At 33.9% G+C, this 15,598-nt stretch overlaps 1 protein-coding gene across 3 annotated transcripts in view; it reads right to left on the bottom strand.

Annotated features, from left to right (window-relative positions):
* Positions 1–13,937, bottom strand: part of znf618 (zinc finger protein 618) — a 39,634-nt gene extending 25,697 nt beyond the window's left edge. Inside the window, exons 1-2 of one of the 3 annotated variants that reach the window (XM_081366191.1) lie at positions 13,546–13,937; positions 10,793–10,871 (exon numbers count right to left, since the gene is read on the bottom strand). The gene's annotated coding sequence lies outside the window, so the exon portion shown is untranslated. The remainder of the gene's footprint in view (positions 1–10,792; positions 10,872–13,545) is intronic. The other 2 variants (XM_081366190.1, XM_081366192.1) reach the window with 2 other exon arrangements.
* Between the last annotated feature and the right edge of the window lie 1,661 nt (positions 13,938–15,598).

The following is a 15,598-nucleotide window of genomic DNA, read 5'->3' as shown; positions in this document are numbered from 1 at the left end:
ATTACCACCGATTCCTTAATTCTTCTGCCTTTGGAATCCACGTAATGATGTTTTTTCGACATTTTCTGACTTTTATTTACCAGTTTAAACAATGAATACTTGGATTCAAAATACTGCATCTTATAAGAGCATTGTGGATATGCAAAACTGGATTTAACAGTCATATTATTAGTGGTCAATATAGGTATTTTTGATGGCCAATATATATATGTGTGTGCGTGTGTGTGTGTGTGTGTGTGTGTGTGTGAGAGATATAGGTGTTTAATTTAAAGACTGTAAATAACAAGCATAACAATACTGCAATTAAATTTATTTGACATAATATCTACAAAAATGAATGGATGCTCCAGGATGCCTGCATTTAGGCACTAAGTTATCTGTGCTGTCAAAATAAAAGTCCTATAAATTATATATATATATATATATATATATATAACCACTAATAATAACAATAATGTTGTTATTCGATGAACGACGGCCAACAGTCTTTAAATTATATTATTTTATAGTTTATATTATAGTTTAATTTAAAGACTGCAAATAACACACGCATAACAATTTCTGCAATAAATTTATATTATACATAATATTTATTAAAATAAATGTGCCTGCATTTAGTAGCTGTTTTCTCAGCACTGTCAAAATAAAAGTCCCACTTACAACGCTTATTGGCCAAACAGAAAACGTTTTGGCTGATGCCAGTAATCAAAGAAAAAATCAAAACAAATCTCCACTAATTACAACAATAATAATAATAATAAAAACACTGGAAAACAAATCATGCTAGTAGCTGTGTTTTGGATCATATTAGCTGGTTTCTAAAAATCTTTATTGGTTTTTGAAACGTGGCTCCAGCCTAAGCTGGATTCTCAGTAGCGTGCTACAGACCTTTTATTAATAGAAAGAGCAATCTAAATATACAATAAAAGGTAAATAAATGCCTTGACTGAAATGTTACTGTCATGAAATGCTAAAATTTAAAACAAATACAAATCAAACACAAAGTAATAATTTTTAAATGTACTTTTCTTCGGAAAAAAAAATAAAAAAGCCAACACACACTATGGTACAGTGCAGATAGCACCTCTTAATTACATGTCCTTCACAAAAAGAGCCAGGAGGCATTATTAGTGCGCACAGGTGCGCTCTTTCACCAATTCATTTTCAAAACCAGCTCCAAACTGTGGTAAGAGAATTTCAACACTGTCACCTAATGAGAATTTATTACTCTCAGGCTATTTCAGGAGATGACTGGAAGAGATTAGACCGACAGCCCTAGTTTCCTTGAACCAGAATACACTGACACGTTCCCATCATGAAAAACCCTGGCACGCCTGTACCACTTTCATAAAAATGGATAATGTGAAAAAAATGAATAATTTCCTTTTTTGTTTATTTGTTTTTTTTTTTTTTTCTTTCTTTTTACTATTTTACATTTAAATGGAAGTGGTGAAAAAAGAAATATTGCCTCTTAAATTTCATCTGAAAGAGTGGGCACCTAAAAAAAAAAAAAGCCTTTTCAATTTATATGCTAATGATCTCCGAATTAAAATTTAATAACTGAGAGATATTGAAAAGCGCTCTTGAATTATACAAAAAATAAATCCTGAAAGAATAGACTAAAATTAGAAATTCAGGGCAGCACACAGGCCAGCGCTGAGCCCTGATTAAATTTTTGATGGAAATCAAAATTGCAAAACAAGCAGGAGATGAAAAGACAGAACCTGGTCTGGGAAGGAGGGATATGCATGCATGCATTTATATATATATATATATATATATATATATATATATATATATATATATATATATATATATATATATATATATATATATATATATATATATATTATATATATATATAATAAAAAAACAGTAATATTATGAAATATTATTACAATTTAAAATAATGGTTCTCTTTTTTAATATATTTTAAAATGTAATTTATTTTTGTGATGCAAAGCTGAATTTTCATCAGCAAGTACTCCAGTCTTTGGTGTCTTATGATCCTTCAGAAATCATTCTAATATGATGATTTGATACTCAGTTATTATCAATGATGGAAACAGTTGTGCTGTTTAATATATTTTTTTGGAATACTTTTTTCAGGATTCATTGAGTAAAACGTTAACAGCATTTATTCATAAAAACAGCATTTATTCAAAATAAAAACATTTCTAACAATATAAATCGTTACCATCACCTTTTATCAATTTAACGCATCCTTGTTGAATTAAAGTACTAATTTCTTAAAACAAAAATAGTTATTGTTCCCAAACTTTTGAACGGTAGTGTATATTGTTACAAAAGATTTCTATTCTAAATAAATACAGTTCTTTTTAACTTTTTATTCATCAAATAATCCTGAAAAAAGTATCTCAGGTTATAAGAAAAAATATTAAGCAGCACAACTGTTTCCAACATTGATCATAAATCATCATATTAGAATGATTTCTGAAGGGTCATAAGACACCAAAGACTGGAGTACTTGCTGATGAAAATTCAGCTTTGCATCACAAAAATAAATTGCATTTTAAAGTATATTAAAAAAAGAGAACCATTATTTTAAACTGTAATAATATTTCATAATATTACTGTTTTTTTTTTTTTTGTTTGTTTTTTTTTTAACTGCAGGCTTGATGAGCATAAGAGACTTCTTTCAAAAACATTAAAAATAGTAACGTTTCCAAACTTTTGACTGGTACTGTATATATAAAATAATATATTAAGGACACACACCAATACATTTATATAAAATCATTACATTCCTACAATTTTGTGTGTTGTGTTTTTATTACTTGTATATTTTTTTAATTCATATTAGAGTTGCTTATCATTCTAATATATGAAGTATACGTTTTTAAAATGACTGTATTCAAAATTACATTCTCCACCTTTTCGTTTTATTGGATGTTTTATTATTTTCCCCTCAGAGATTTAATCGTCCGAGTCTTTCTCAGAGATCAGAGGAAGAAGAGCACGTTTGTGGTTGGGTGTTATTATTATAACCTGCACAGTTATTATTTTACCCGATGAAGACTGAGACAAGCCATACACTACAAATATGAGTTACATGATCTATTCTTTTGCGTCATCAACATGTTATCGGTTTACTCGATTGGAAATAACATTGTTGCATAATACTTTCATGTTTAATGCTTATTTAACATTTTTCTAGTGATAAAGTGCGTTTATTAAGGAAGCTTGTTTCCGCCACTGAATAAAACATTTTAAAAGATAATTGCGACTTTTTATCTCACAATTGCGAGTTTACATCTCGCAATTCTGACTTTATTTCTCAGAATTGCGAGATATAAAGTCAGAATTGCGTGTTTTAAAGTCGCAATTGCGTGTTATAAAGTCAGAATTCTGAGATATAAAGTCAGAATTGCGTCTTATAAAGTCAGAATTCTGACTTTTTTTCTCGCAATTGCGACTTCATATCACGCAATTCTGACTTTATATATCAGAATTCTGACTTTATATCTCAGCATTCTGACTTTATATCTCAGCATTCTGACTTTATATCTCAGCATTCTGACTTTATATCTCAGCATTCTGACTTTATATCTCAGAATTCTGACTTTATATCACGCAATTGGGAGATATAAAGTCAGAATTGCATGATATAGTCGCAATTGCGTGTTATAAAGTCAGAATTGTGAGATATAAACTATTCTGAGGTAAAAAAAAAAAAGTCCGTCTTTTTTTCCCCCCTTAGAATTGGACTTTATATCTCACAATTCTGAGAAATGATGTCAGAATTGCGAGATATAAACTCGCAATTATGTGTTATAAAGTCAGAATTGCGTGATATAAAGTCGCAATTGCGAGAAAAAAAGTCAGAATTCTGACTTTATAAGACGCAATTGCGACTTTATATCACGCAATTCTGACTTTATATCTCAGAATTCTGACTTTATTTCACGCAATTCTGACTTTATATCTCGCAATTCTGAGAAATAAAGTCAGAATTGCGAGATGTAAACTCGCAATTGTGAGATAAAAAGTCGCAATTATCTTTTATTTTTTTTTATTTTGTGGCGGAAACAAGCTTCCATAGTTTATGAATGGTTTAAATCATAAATCTAAAACAAAATTAATAAAACTAAACCAAGAAACTGATCCCATGAAGGAAACCCCTAAAGGTTTCTATATATGAAGCGCCAAAAAGAGCCATTCAAGGATATCCATAGAACCTGTTCTTCTAAGAGTAAGAGCCATCAGCTAAATTACTTTATTTCATGAAAACAAAGACAAAAAATGTTTGTCTACAAGCTTTTTCCCATGTCAAGTCAAGTCACCATTTATTTAGCCCTTTTAACAATATGAATTCGTTAAAAGCAAATGACTAAGACGAGACACCAATGCCGATAAAGAATAACTGTGACTACATCAATGCAATATCGTAAAAAAGACGAGAATAAAATGTAGTTAAAAAAACAGAAACTAGAGGAGACAAAATATTACAGACTGTTTTTACAAGCCTCTTCGAGCTTTCATTATGTCAAGAGTTTAAATCCCCCAATCAGAGATTTTCTCTTATGGATACATTTTCTGACCGGTGTTTTACTTTGTCTTTGCAATCTGGCAACCCTGCACACACACACACACACACACACACACACTCTATACGGATGATCTGAAAACACTGACAAACATGTACACTGGAGTTCAGCGATCTCCATCTAGATATTCTGGTTAAATAAAAGTGTCTTTCCTCCAGTCTGGAGACGATTCACGAGACGATTGCGATTGTCGATTGTTTGTTTGCGGTTAAATCCGCCATCTAAGCTTCTCAGCGATGAACTGGAATAAATCCAAACATGAATCTCGACTATTTGCGATCGTGGTTGCTGAGTGAATGCACTTACTCATTTTGTCTTCACTCTTTTTTGCTGCGGTTTTAACAGAAAAAACATTAAAGTAATTTGGAATTACTATTAGGAATTTCACTGTTTTATTTTTTGAGAAAAGCTTTACCTGTTTTCATAATACAGAGTTAATTTGATAGCCTATAATAAACCAGGGAACTAGGTGAGGAAAATAAACCATGCTTTCGATTGACATTCTCTTGATTTGTGCTTATAGGTGAAAGTGCAAAAATGAATGAAATGTAAAAATAAACTCTCAGATGACAACAATCGTTGCTATTATAAATTTCAGCCATGAAATCGTGATTATGCTGCATGACGAAAATGTGTTTTCATTGACTAAAACTAGACTTGAATGCCGTTGACAAAACCATACAAACCCAACCTGGTTTAGATCTTCTCACAACGCTCACTATCCACCTTTTTCCTAACAATCCTACTGCGTTTTCCACTCAAACAGACAAGCAAATCATTTTAAAAACATAAGGTTGCACTACAATCAATGCACATATCTGTGATGATATCCGTCACTTTGCTCACAACTGATCGGCACAGTTTAGGTTAGCAATCTCCAAGCCAGAATGAACCGTGTTACGCAAGATATCATGGTGATAAACATGAAAAAACAGGTAGCAACTGAAACCGGCTTCATGCAACAAAAGCAGTTTAAGCTTGACTAATTATGATAAAAACTACATTTGACAGCACTACGACTAAGACTAAATTTATAAAAACATGCAAGTGGTGCTTCATGCTAAATGTTAAAGGGCATTTGCAGCGTGAGTGCATGGGATTTAGCAAGCGCCACTAATAATAAAAAGGTGAGGAAATGTAGCACAATTATTAGAAATCTGCCCAGAACTGGCAACCCTCCAAAGTATCCGAGCAAAAAGACCCGTACCAAAGGAGGCCATCAAGAAGCCGACGGCACCTCACAGTCCACCATGACATAACATGTACACGACTAATTACTACATGAAAAATGCGGTTGCACTTCATTTTACAGTGTACTCACCTAAGAGAGTACTGGTTAATATAAGGTAACTACGGTTAGGTTCAGGGTTAGTACTATAGGTATTACCCACTTACTGTAATGGCTAGAATAAGTACACATATGTACATGGGGAACGGGACTGTCAGATAAAGTGATACCAGAAATGTAAAGGACAAAAACATATTCCACAAAGCAGACGCAGATGTAGATGTTCTGCTATTAGCAACAACACTAGGCGACAACGTGTAAAAAGTAATGCTTATAACCAATATATTTGAGACTATGACCAACCGATGCCGATCCAATCACCAATGCTTCATTTTCAAGCTAAAAATACAACACACTGCAAAATGACATTTTATATTTAGTGAAATATTATACATTATGTATTTTTAGAGCTTGAAAGTCCAGCAACCTATTGATTTACATTGAATGGGGAACAAAATAGCTGAAAAAAATGTATTCTTTTGTATTCAACAGAACATTTAATGCCGTGAATGAGTGAATTTTCGTTTTTGGGTGAACTATTGCTTTTAGATTCTAGAGTAGGTCTGAGTCTCTAACCAAATGCAAGCACATTTGCGACACTGGCCATGTTTGTGCAAAAGGTCAGATTTTCTTGCTTCCACTCAAGCACACTAGATGCTCTTTGGAAATTTCACAAATCATGCTGGGATAACATGGATCAGCAGTCGTGAACAATCGCATGTCAGTTTGAGTGAGATGTGCCATTCAAAGCAAAGCCAGGACATGCCAAACACTGAGAAAATATGCATATCTTACAGCAATGTAACTTGTTAATGACTTGTATGAACAACAAATTGGCCTTTTCAACTTATATAAAAAAAAATATAAAATAACCGTTTAATAGTAAGAAGCAAAAGTTATAAATAAAGACAAATGAAAAACAACCAAAAATGTAAAGAAATATTTGAATTTTAAAACAATATAGATTACTGGTTGCAAGACACTTTATTGCTTAGTAATCTCATCCTAAATTATGTATTATTCGAAAGATTAAACGCTTAAATTAATCCTGTGAAAACAGTTCCTGAAATTGGCCGTTGTGTTACAGTGAAAATGTTTCTTTAAAACCTTTTAGCGAGCTCATTTTCCCCTGATATCAACTTCACATTTTTGAACACAACTTGGTTACACACATGGCTTTAATTTTCGAGTCCAAATTATTTTGTAAAATATACATTTAAATGTTTAGTTCAGTACATTTGCTTTACAGTAAACCTTGTAGAACTGCTTTAACTTCGGCAATAATCTGCCGACTGTCTTCAGAAGTAGCTCTGTAATCCAATGCATTCATTTTAAATTCAGATGTTAAAAACAGGAGGTGGCCGTTAAAAGGTTAAATATTAAAATAAATCTGTCAAATAAATCACCATGGCTTAAAGGGATTGTTAACTCAAAACTGAAATTCCTGTCATTTTCACAGTGGCTCCGACCCTGTCTGCATTTCTGTCTTCTGTGGAACACAAAATATGATTTTCATGGAAAATGGCTAAATGTCTTCTTTGATTGTTTGTTTTTGGTCTATACAATAAAAGGCTGGTTTTGGACTCCAAGGACTTTGATGGTATTTTTGTTATGTTCCACAGAAGAAAGGATGTCACAAGTTTCTACCAACATAAAAGAATAATAATTAAATGAATTAATGTTTATTAGGTGGCAGTTTGTCCTGAGGCACGGTTGGGCAGATGAGACATTTCCCACGTTGCAGAAGGGCTTGGACTGTTTCTGTACTGAGAACAACATCATGAAAGTGATCTTTCAGACTCTGGGTTTAAGCAGGAGGTGTCAGACTGGCGTGAGATAGCTTAGCTTTACGCATGTCCAGACATTTAGTGTGTGTGTGAGGAGTCTGTTGTATTACAAATTTATTAAATGTTTAATTTAGGTTACAATAGACTGAATTTAGCATTTGAGGCATAGGTGATGATATTCAAAGTCAAGCAATCCAGGTGTCTGACATTAACCGTTTGTCTTTTGTCTTTATGCACGTCCTGAACAGTGGCATTGTCCCAAGTTAAGCTATGATAATGTGAAGGTATGGGTGATACTGTCAGGCTGATTGGATCATTTGAATGACACTGTTATGCTGATGAGATCAGGAAATCTCTGTAAATGAGCTGACTCATGTAGGCTACTTCATTTACATGCCCCCTTTATGCAAATCCCTCCCCCTAAATGTATATAAATTGCAAGGCAACGTTCCTTAGTTAGACTTGATGACCCAACGTCTCCTGGTCTCTGCCTTGACGAAGGAAAAGTTTCCAACAAGTCACGAATACAAAAAAAACATAAAACCAAGAAAGACATAAGCTAGTGGCTGATTTGTTTTTAGAAACCAGCTAATATGATCAAAAACACAGCTACTAGCATGATTTGATTTCCAGTGTTGCTGTTATTATTATAAATGTTGTAATTAGTGTTTATATATATATATATATATATATATATATATATATATATATATATATATATATATATATATATATATATATATATATAGGCATCAGCCAATCCGTTTTCTGTTTGGCCAATAAGTGTTGTAAGAGGGACTTTTATTTTGACAGTGCTGAGAAGAACACAGCTACTAAATGCAGGCATACTGGAACACACATTTATTTGTGTAAACATTATGTAAAATATACATTGAATTGCAGCAATGTTTATGCTTGTGTCATTTACAGTCTTTAAATTAAACGGTGTAATATCATTTATTGAATGTGTTGGCCGTCAGTCGTCAAACTATATCAACATTATTATAATTGTTATTATTAGTGGTGATATATAAATAATACATTTTATTATGTAATAAAGTTGTTGTTGTTTTATTTAAGCAATGTTTTTTATGGTTTTAGTTTTAGTTAATAATAAAAACTGTATATATATATATATAAAAAAAAACATTACTTCAACTTTTCGGGGCTAAATATTTCAGCAATAGAAATTATATAAATGTATACAGAAATATAACTCATTCAACTAATTTTTGCCATTTAATTCCCAAATCAATACAGGCCTCAAAAAAAAAAAAAAATGACTCCCTTCACACATCCATTATTTGGTACTAATTTCCTCTCGGAGACCTCTGAACTGTGGCGGTTTAGCAGCGAGAGTGGAAGAGTTTGCTAAGAGCAACAAACAGTATATGGAGTCAATGTAGCATATTATGAAATCTACGTTCCCAGAGTGATGTAACGTTAATAATTACCAGAATAAAAAATAAGGCACACATTTACATAAAGGCAGTTGGGCTTAGCATTATCCTACAGAGCCGCAATATCAGAGAGTCATTCTGTATTCATTGCTTTTGGGAAAAAGCAGGACATTAATGGAGTTTCTAAGGGATTTAAAGGAAAACACAGCATGCATCATCTGCGTTAATTTATAGCTTAGTTGCTTCATTTTATGAAGAATTTCAAGGAATAGTTCACCAAAAATATATACTGTTGTCATTCACTCAGAGTCACGTTGAACACTTCTAATTCATTATTTTCAAAGACATTTTAAAATATATTTTAAGGTAAAAAATGTATTTTTAACCGTTATACATGAATTATTAATTCATATACATGAATTAAAGTCACGCCACATTTTACAACCTGAATTAAATTTGAAATGGTCATCAAATCATCATATTATAATTTTAAGAGTCTAATTGACCTTAACACACAGTCGTACATGTCTACAGTGATCCTCAATATACATTTACAACATTCTGAAGTGAACAGACTTTCCTTGAAAGGGACTTTGGTAACACCCGTGTAAGAATTTTTTTTAATCAAATTTCAAAATGGTCCTAGCAAAATTGGTATTGGTGGATTCTGCATGACCCAAGAAACCCGTAGACACCAAGATCAAGATTTAACCCGTAGACAAGATTTTCTGATCAACATTTCAAAAGTTATGAGCAAAAATTTTCAAATCTCATGGCCTGTATGTGGCGCTGTTCCCAAATTTGGAACATACCCTCAGATCAAGGTGCTGATGAAGTACACCAAATTTCATTTTAATAGATCAAAGTTTTGCCAAGATATGGCATATAATCCAATACTATACGAAAGGCATTAATTGTTCTCAGCATGAAAAGGCATAAAAGGCATTCAAAAGTTATATCAATAAGAATTTTTTAACTGGTGGTGGAGCTATAGAATTCATCAGATTATTATTTAGGACCACCTCTATAAGTGTGCATCATTTTCCTATTCACGGATCATAGGGACGCCATAGACTCCCATTCGGGATAAAAGAAAAACAATTGCAAATGCTACCACATCTTCTGTGATTATGCAAATCTAAAAGATTTTCTTTCATTTAATGAGGCTATTCTTCATTATGATATGAGAGCATGCATCTTTTATTTTCTGGGGAGTGGAGGGGCCTATTAAAATTCATTTTAATTCAGAAATAAAATAAAAAACATCAAAGAGCAGCATTAAATTCATTATGTTAATGAATTGCATTTTTATGCATTTTTGAATAAATTGAACCGAACCAAAAAAAAAAAAATGTTTCCCATATTTCAAGTCCTTTGAAACCAAAAAATAGCTTTGTGTGAAGAACAGAAAAAAGTTTTGATTAAAAAAAATGTATTCGCTGTTAACCTTCCATCAAAGCTGTGAAATCACTGAGAAATGACTTGCACTGAGAACAAAAAATTGCAGCAGTTCAATTGGGGAATGATATTTGAAAACAGCAGGAAAGGAAATATGACTTTAATTTGGGTCTGTTTTTCAAACAAAGATAATCGCACGGCTTCAGAACGCTCCACACAAGAGGTGCAGACTACTTTACGACACTTCTACGGTGGTCCTTCAGCAGCTTTAAAGCTCAAGTCATCATAAACGGAAAGACCACCGTCAACTACCTCACATGGCTTGAAACGTCCTGAGTAAAGGCAGTTTACCTTGAGGTGCAGAGCTCGAGGAGTCAGCCGCTCTCTTCTATTGCCCTCGCTCCTGAAATCAGCCAAACAAGAGGAAGATCTGAAAACAAAAGAGTCAAAGGGTTAAAAATTAGCCACTTGTTCCAAGTTACATCAACTGACATTGAAATGCAGTGGAAAATTACAGAGCTCGGACGCCTTGCATGGAAAATCCCTAAATTTATTACACAAAAGGGGGAAAGGCATGCTTCTGAAAATTTCCATGAAAATTCTATTCTTAGATTAGTAACAGTTGGAGGGCAGAGTGTGGGTTTGGTGTTTGAGCAGAATATCCTGACCTAAACAGGCCTGATCCACCAATGTAGAGCTCAATACTACTTCCGACCAAACCATTTACAGCTAAAATTAAACCGCAGCATAAAAAGCATTAAAAAATCATGCTTTGACATTTATGTAGCGATGTTGTTTTCCTTAGGAAAGCAGAGGGAGGGGGGGAGGGGGGGAGGGGGGCAAATGGAATTTATGTGGTTCCAAAGTGCTATGGACACATTGAAACCTGGGATTTTTTTTCAGTTGTAAACTTAACAATAAAGTTTTAGGATTCTTAAAATGTCAAAAGAAAAAAATTCTAGGTCACATTTGTGACATGAGCCTTGAAAACATGATGATTCATGCACAAAATCATGATTCTTTGAACAAAAGGTCAGCATGTTTCTCCTGAAACACAGATGTTGCTCAAAATCATTCTGAAACGATACGCAACATGGTTTTGCAAAAACTAGCAGAGTTCATAATGTCATTAAAGAAAAGGGCGAAACAACAAATGCTAAAAAAAATTCACAAATTCATCTACATATTCCAATTCAACGTATCTAAAGATGTTATGCTGATAATAACATTTGTAAATGAACTTGCCTGAATTTGGAATTAATGTTGCATGAAATTATAAAAATGCAAAAGAGACGCATTTTCACGAGTGCTCTCAGACTTTGAGCCCACTAAAGATGAATTACAATTTTTTTTTTTTTACATTTTGTTCATTTGCATCAAAGGAAAAGTTCACCTAAAAAATAACAAATTCAGTCATTTACTCAACCTCATGTTGTTCCAAACCCGCATGACGAACTTTATTTTGTAATGCATTTGTCCATACAGTGAATGTCAATGGGGTCCAAAGCCGTTTTGCACCCCAGCATTTTTCAGAGCACGTTTCGTGTCGCACAGAAGTCAGTCAGCCACACAGGAACGACATGAGGATGAGTAAATGACAGAATTTTTCATTTTTTAACTATCCCTTTAAAGCCTCTTACATGCTGGGCCCCTTTTTCTAAAATGAGATGATGATGAAAACAGCAGGTCATAAAGCATTCTGCATTTGTCTCATGTGTATTCAGTACAAGTAAGGGAAACTATATTTCCACATACAAAAAGGCTGTTCATCTAAATAGCAACTCTGTCAATGATTACAGCGACTATTATCAGTGGCGCATTTATATATTTTGTTTTCAGGCACAAGTATTGAAAATGTACACTGACATCTTTGTTTTGATTTTTTCCCTCCAGACAGATGAAATTAAAAACAGGACCTGTCATCAAATTTCAGCCGCTGACAGAAAATTACAGAAAATAAAAGACTGCTGCACACAACAGGAAATTGCTATTTAATGCAAGCAGCGAACAAAAAAATAACAGAAAGAAAGAAAAAAAAGATGACTTTTTTTCTCCTTCAATTTTCACAATATAGGCTACTTGAAAAAATGAAATATGTCTTTTAACTGTTACATGCAGTGCTGCTTTTCAGTGCATTTAAAGGGAAGTTATATTCTCACTTCCCTCGTGTAACTAGCAAAAAATCATTCCAACACGTGTGAACATTACATCTGACTGCTTTATGTTCATGACACAGGAACACAATCCGTCCATTCTGCACCCTCTCAGCTCTCACTGATCACTACTATATTTGCAGTTGGGCTGTGCAAAAAGAAAACAGAAAAATCAATATGTGTGTGAAAGAAAAAATGCCAGCTGGGAAGAGTGGTTTGTCATTTGAAGACGTTTTGTTTTCTTAACACGTTGAGAAAATTTGCTGCGTTACAAAAATAAAAAAAAAATATTTGTAAAAAAAAATGAATAAAAAACAGCATGAAGAAGTTTCTCTGAAACAACAACAAACGAATCAGTCTAACTCACAGAGATAATAAGAAGTGTCGAATATGTAGAAAAAAATAAATATGCCTGCAAGCAAAATTAATTGCAATTTCTTAATTTCTCGAAATATCTCCCGACAGAGGGCGCTAATTTCGCTGCAAAAACGAAAACGACATTTACACTCTGCTTTCATCGAAAATAAACCTGTCTTTCAGTAATCACACTTCCATCACTTTCACCTGCATCAAAGTTCAGCGCGTGGAGTTGTTTAGTGCGCGAGCGAGCGGCTCGAGACCAGCTCTCCTTCCCGTCGCCAGAGAAGAGTAGGGCTCCAAAAATTCACAGGAAAATTCAGCAAACATGGCTGCTGCGTGTGCTTTTTGTGTTTTCAGATTCTACCCTACCCCGTCTGATTTCAACTCCACAAATCTGCTGCAAAAGCCTCGGCTCGATACGAGCACACACACCGCAGGACACATGCAACAATTCACTGCAACACTAACTCACTGCAAAACTTTATTTCGAAAGCAGATCCGCAAAAAGAGAAAAAAAAAAAAATCACCAGATCCATGCAGTGCACGACACATTCAGATCACATCTGAGAGAGAATTGGGATTCGATCTTACCGCGCGTACAAACACGAGCTCCGGATGATTGCGATCAAAGCGCCCGTTACATTGTATCATTTGTGAATGAGGAAAGACGCGCGCGCCACTTTGTTTCCTCCCAAAATGATGCGGGTCATGCGGAGAAATTTTCTGGGAATGAAGAAATCCTCCCCTTCGGGTCTCAAAATGACGAAACGAGCGGGTCTTTCCGGGGCATTTTTTTCTCTCTCTCTCTTTCTCCCCCTCGCTCTCTCTCTCTCTCTCTTCGAGAAACAGAGCTCCAGAAATTGTTTTCAGTGAATTTGCTTCTTCTCTTCCTGATGTCTCGATGCTATAGAAATGTTGCGGTCTGCCCCACGGACACACTCATCCGCCATCATGCTAGGGCAGGTTCTTCTCAGTTTGCAAATGCATTAATTTCACACAATGCCTTTATGAAGCTGATATCACGTCAGCTGGCCCGGCATTTGGGTTAGAAAAGCAAAATCAATTACCTGTGGGTTTCAATGCAATAGTAAATTTGTCCATGCAAAGCAATTTTTTTTTTTTTTTTTTTTTTTTACATTTATGACCAAACTTATTTTTCTTCTGTCTGAATGAAAAAAAAAAAAAAAACTCTTCTGTTAGACCCACAAGTTACTTGTTTCACAGTTTTTTGCCTGAATTTTAACTAGAGACACATTTTTGTCATAATGCTTTACAGAGATGCACAAACATGTAGTGAGGGAAATATTAAAGTCTTGATTTATAGAAAATAAAAATGATATCAGTTGCACGTTTTTGTAGCAGAAACCATGGAAATAGCAAAGCTCGAATGAAAGGACTTTTATGTGTTCAGTGCTGTTTCCTTGCTTCCCTCTTCACTCCTCGCCCCGCAGCGCCTCTAGCGGCCAGTCTGAGCATGGACAGAAACAAATGCAATTCATGAAATTTGTCATGCAAATTCTAATTTAAAAAAAAAAACAAAGAAAAACGTGTTTCTGTGAATTCTCATATTTAGAAGCTTGCCAATACAACCTCACACATATCATATCCTGTAGTATTTTATACAAAAATGAAAACAAAACATGAATTTGCTCTTTACCCTCCAACCCAGATTGTCCTTTGTCTGTTTTTATTTTAGACCCATGATGATATATATTGGTAACACTTTACAATAAGCTCTTATTTGTTAAGAAATTAACAATGAGTGATATATATCTTAAAAGTGTATTAGTTAATGTCTGTTGATATTATAAGATTAATAAATTGCTGTTGAAGTATTGTTCATCTTTAATTAATGTGTAACATTTTTATAAAAAGGATATATTTTTGAAATGAAACATACATGAATGTGAGAGTTTCCTTTGGGATGTTCATGTTTTGTTTTAATGACGGTAGCTATATGCACTCAAGCTGGCATGGACTAGTTAAATCCAGGTAATTTATATATATTAAAAAAACATTATCCTGAGAACACATTTTTTTTAGTTAAAACCAGTTTGAACTAGATACCAACAAGCCAGAGAAAACCAGCATTCATGCTTAAAACCGTAGTTACTGACTGCAACATTGACAAGATTGTCGCATTAACCCAAATGATAATGTAAATAATCCATTGAGACCCAAATGGCCCATACAGCCAAACACAGGGAAACAACCAATGCCATTAGAATTTCAAAGGGATTATTTACAGCAGGGGTCTCCAACACGTCGCTCGTGAGCTACCAGGCCCAGTTTTATAAAACCTTTTATTTGAACTTGTAAATGTTAGTAGATGACATGTTGCAAGACACTCTTTTAAAAACTGCCCATCATTTTTAATGTTATTATTTTAAAGGGGTGGTTGATTATGATTTCACTTTTCTAACTTTAGTTAGTGTGTAATGTTGCTGTTTGATCATAAACAACATCTGCAAAGTTACAGCGCTCAAAGGTCAAAGCAAAGGGAGATATTTGCTTTTAAAGAAATCCCTTTTTAAGGACAACAACAAACGGCTGGTAGAGACTACACCACATTCCTCCCGGGTTAGTGACATCACCAACCCTATAATTTACATAAACCCCGCCCCCGGAACACGATTTATAGAAT

Source organism: Scardinius erythrophthalmus (assembly GCF_964197995.2).
Source record: "Scardinius erythrophthalmus genome assembly, chromosome: 5".
In the NCBI taxonomy this organism is placed as follows: domain Eukaryota; kingdom Metazoa; phylum Chordata; class Actinopteri; order Cypriniformes; family Leuciscidae; genus Scardinius; species Scardinius erythrophthalmus.
Note: the sequence above shows the minus strand (reverse complement) of the source record. Positions and strands in the feature narration are given on the sequence as shown.